Here is a 4,977-nt window from a genome sequence, read left to right on the forward strand (position 1 = left end):
CTGGTGGTTTTTATTTAAGTATTGTCTATGTGAATACAAATGAAAAAGCAAGTGTCTGTTTTCTGTTTTACACTCTGGTAAAGAAAGACGAACTCAAGAAAAGAAGAGAAGAGAAAAGAAGAAAAGGGAAGGAGGAGGCAGTGGTGGCAGTTCGTGGTGTGTGTACCTCACATCTACTTTCCAACCCCTTGTTTGTTGGTTCTGAGACCATAGCCAAAGTCTGCCGTTCCCTTGAAGCAGATGCTGTAGGACTGACTGCGGTACAGATGGACGGTGGGAACAATAGGCGAGGAACCCCAAAGGCTAGCATTGACACTGAGAAATACAGGAAAGGCCAGTGGGAATTTAGGGGGCCCGATCATTTTTTTAATTATTTGCACACATCTTAATGCAGTATAGTGGTTAAGAGGTTAGGAAGACCTACCTCCATCTCTTACATGCCAGTTAGGAACTTTTCTCAGCTTCTGTTTCCTTATCTACAAGGTAAGGAATATCTTACAGGATTAATAAGTGCATTAAATGAGATAATACACTCAGTACTTGGTCTGACTTATTCTGGCACTCAGTAAATGATAGCCAGGTAGCCACTCATAGTAAAAGTAGGAAACCAATATTTATATATAATGATCCCAAGTTAACTGGAGCTAAATTGACCGAAAGGGGATTTCCTAATACACCTGTAGAGGGAAGAGGCAGCAGCAGGCAGACTGTCCGTACCAGAAATGCAGAGCAGCCTCCAGACAAAGGACACCCCACATGGTGTCCCTTCTACCTTGCAGGCCTGCAAAATGAAAATTCATGCTGCTTTCGTCGTCAAGAAAATTATTAGATTCTATTTGGAAGTAAGACCTGGAAAGAACCTTCTACAAAGGGCAGCCTCAGAATATGATCCACGAGTGGCACACTTTAGAGAGTAAGAGGGAGTGCTAATGATTGTTGGTTTGGTGCAAACCGCTACAAACTGGGACTGCCCTGGCAAACTGGGCTGTGTCCCATCCTCTGGTCTCACAGATGAGTCTCTGCTTCATGTATCTTTCACATCTGCTGGGAAAAAAAGACCAAATGGCAAGTTACAGGTCAGAGAACAAGCCCAGGACACACCAACTTGGATCCGAATCCTAGCTCTGCCACTTGCTTCCTCTAAGGCCAATGACAAGGTTACTTAAGCCCCTGAGTTCTAGTTTCCTCAACTGCAAAATGGTTACAGGGCTTAAATATACAGAACATCGGGCAAAATAACCGGCACATGTCAGGCACTCAGCAAAAGTCAGTTACATTCGATATTTTAATCCCTTTGCCATCAGACCAAGGCCATGTTCAGGAAGGAATTTTCAGTGCATTCAGAAGAGTCTGATAAACTTTGCTGTGCCTGTGTGGCAATCAGTTGAATGTCTGATTCTTAATTTTGGCTCAGGTCATGATCTCTTATTTTGTGAAATTGAGCCTCACGTGAGGCACTGTGCTGACAGTTTGGAGCCTGCTTGGGGTTCTCTTTCTCCCTCTCTCTCTGCACCCCCCCTTCTCTGTCTCAAAATAAACATTAAAAAAAAAAAGATTCTAATACAATTTAATTACAACACTCAGGAATAAAAATTGCTTTCAAAACAAGCCTCATTTGTTCAAACTGGAATCATGCATTTGGTTCGTTCAGCCATTTGATACATTTTTATTGAGCAGTTATGGTGCGCCAGCCTCACCACAATCAAACCAGTGTCCCCACTCTATGAGCGGAATGATCCTGGAGTGGCAATTACCCCTGCTCCACCAGTCACAGGGGCCAAAGTGACAGCTTTCTAGTAAGAGAAAGTGAATACTTTATAATTCCCCTTCCTTAAGGGATTAGTTGGTTTCTTTTCTCCTTTCATGGGTGCATTAAATTTATTATTATTTTTTTTTATTTTAGAGAGAGAGTGGGATGGGGCAGAGGTATTGGGGAGAGAGAGAGAATCTTAAGCAAGCCCCACACTCAGCATGGAGCCCAAAGCAGGGCTCTATCCCACAATCCTGGGATCATGACCTGAGCCCAGATCATGGCTTGGATGCTCAACTGACTGGGTTGAGCCACCCAGGTGCCCCAAACTAAATTGATTTAAAAAAAATTTTTAAACCTACAGGAAAACTGGGGGAAGGGGGGATGGGGGGGCAGAAGGGAAGTTTTTAGAAAAACTTTTGATGGCCTATAAAAATGTCTTTTTGCTTAATTTTTTTGAGAGAGAGAGAGGGTGCAAGTGAGTGAGGGGCAGAGAGAGGGAGGGAGAGAGGGAATCCCACAAGGGACAGAGAGAGATAGAGAAGTCTGGCTCACCAGAAGTGGGGAAAGAGCTCACCTGATGTGGGATGTGGGACTCGAACTCATGAACTGTGACATCATGACCTGAGCCAGTTAGATGCTTAACCAACTGAGCCTCTCAGGCATCCTCCTCTTTTTTTTTTTTTTTTTTTAATTTCTAAAGGATTCCTCCAGTTCCCTGATTCCAATTAACTGAAAACTTCCTGGACACATCATCTAGAGTGGCCCCTTCTCTGCTGTCTTCCCCACAGCCTGGCTTCCCTGCACTCAGCATCTGGTCCTTCGTGTCTGTCTCTGGAGCTGTAGTTAAGATGCAGGATTCCCCCACTACCCGAAAGCAGAGCACTCCTATGAAAACTTTCCTCAGCCTAAATGGCATAAAGCAAAGAAACAATCACCATTAACTTAACATGGAAAAATTTTTGAGCACTCTCAGACCCAGAAAAAGAACCTCTCTTAGGCTTCTCTGGTACCTTAGGACACATCTTGTTAATGGATGTGCAAGATAAACTGAGATAAAGCACAGATGCCCAGAGACACCGGTTCTAAGCTCAGGGCTTAGTGCTGAGATGCCGAGTGTAGCTTCCAGGGAAGGAGCCTGGCGGTGCCACTCTCACAGCTTTGCTTCTACAACGGCTTGCTGCAAAACAAACACAACACTATTTTCACTTTTTGCCTTTTATCCAAAAAGCAAAAATCCTCTTCAGATTTCTTTCAGTTAGCAAAAAGACCTACTAATGTAGGTCTTCCATAAAAGTGAAGTAGCCTAATACAAACTTTCAAAAAATCAGAAGATAACTGTACATGTTTCTCTTCCTGGTAAATATTTGGAAATGTCCCGTCCATCAGCATTCTACCACGAATTTCTTAGTCTTACAATTCTGCTTCTAATATTATGGAGGCACATTTACAGGGAGCTAATGAAGCTCCACCTTTGGGACCTCCAATTTGCAAGGATCCCTTCTAATAAGGACTCATTTTTACATCTAATGTTTTATTCATGAGTTTGTACTAATTTTCTTAATATAGTAGCCTAAATTGTCTCAAGCTCAGGTCCTTGCCTCATTGCCCTTCCCAGCTTCTGATACAGAAATCAACCAATGTGGGTCTCTTACAAGTTTTCTTAAGCCACCAACTTTCTGTAAGAGTGACAGAAGGATCCCAGACAAATAGAAGACAGCAAAAGTGGGTGCTCTTTGTATGCCCAGAGTGGCCAGGAGATATTTCTAAAATAATTCAATCACTGTCCCACACATTGCATTAGAGTCGCTTCAAGGCCCCACAATGTGACCCATCTAGGTAACACATTTGACTTCTGAGGGGTCTGGGAGACAAGTCTGGATGCTCTTAAATGCCGAGCTCAGATTTAGCTTAAATTTTGCCCAGGAAGATGCCTGGCAGAACAGCTGGTATAGCCATCATGGACTCAACATAAATGTGTTTTAGTCATGAGGAACTCCCACCCTTTTCCTGTTTTCTGTCTCCAAGCAATTTAGTGAGTTAAAGGTCAGCTGTCAAAATGCTATCTATTTAAGATAAGTACCTGAAGCAAACAGCATCAGATAACTGGGAAACCCTAATGCTTTATGGAGCTGTTGTATTCCAAAGATCCACTTTTACATGTGTACTCATTCAAACAGAAAACACTGAATGAATAACTATGACTTATTAGGCTATGGAATACGAAGATACATATTATACAATAGGAAGCGCTAGTCCTAGAATCAAGGGTCTACATTCTAGACCTAACAAGAACTTTAGCCAGGAGGCACAAACCCACTCTACCACTGGTTCTAGAGAAATACTCCTCACCACCAACACAAGGCTGGCTGGCTGTGTGCATGAAAGGGATATTCCTTCCCCCTTGGTGCTGCCTGCTTAGACTTACTCTTAGAGCAAAGGCATGGATAGGTCCCAAATGGGGCCACCATAGAAAATGGAAAAATATATCTAATATAGAAGTGTAAACACAAGACCCGTTGCCTAACTTACTCATCTAGATGACAACATATATTTTCCCTTTAAAATAACTACCGCCAGTTATTGATCATCTACTATGTACCAAAAATTATGCTAAGGTCTTTGGAAATATTGCACGTTATTGTTAATCATTGTGGCTTAACACATGGAGAAATTGAGGCCTGAATTGATGATTCAAGCCACTTGCCTTGAATGGATCCTGAATTCAAACTCAAGGTTGAATAAAAATAAATTTGAATGGGAAGTCATAATATTGTCTACTTTCCATATGCCAGTTTAAAAAAATACTGACATATCATAAAAGCAAGGACATTTTAATAAACTAAACTCTTAGAATAAAAGATAGTAGTCTCAACTGAATAAACATAGCTTCATGGAAAACTTAGTACAGTGCCTTTATTTTCCTCACTGGGCTATGGACTGGCTCTAGCCCCAGACCCACCATTTACCAGCTGGAGCACATTGCCTCTTGGAAGTGATCTAATTTCTTCTGGTTCTTTGCTTCTTTACAGTTTGAGGAGTGGCCATAACCGTATTCTGACACTTTCAAAAGGATGTACCTGTACTTGTCAGCTCATCTGGCCAGACACTTGTTACCTTGTAAGGTGATCTCAGGAGAGCCACTAACATCATCTCATTAAACACAGATTTCTGAAAGTCCCAAATTGCAATGTGAAAAGTGTATCTCCCTTTCTTTCTACTGTTCA

The sequence above is a fragment of the Suricata suricatta genome, chromosome 3, assembly GCF_006229205.1.
Source record: "Suricata suricatta isolate VVHF042 chromosome 3, meerkat_22Aug2017_6uvM2_HiC, whole genome shotgun sequence".
NCBI classification, from domain to species: domain Eukaryota; kingdom Metazoa; phylum Chordata; class Mammalia; order Carnivora; family Herpestidae; genus Suricata; species Suricata suricatta.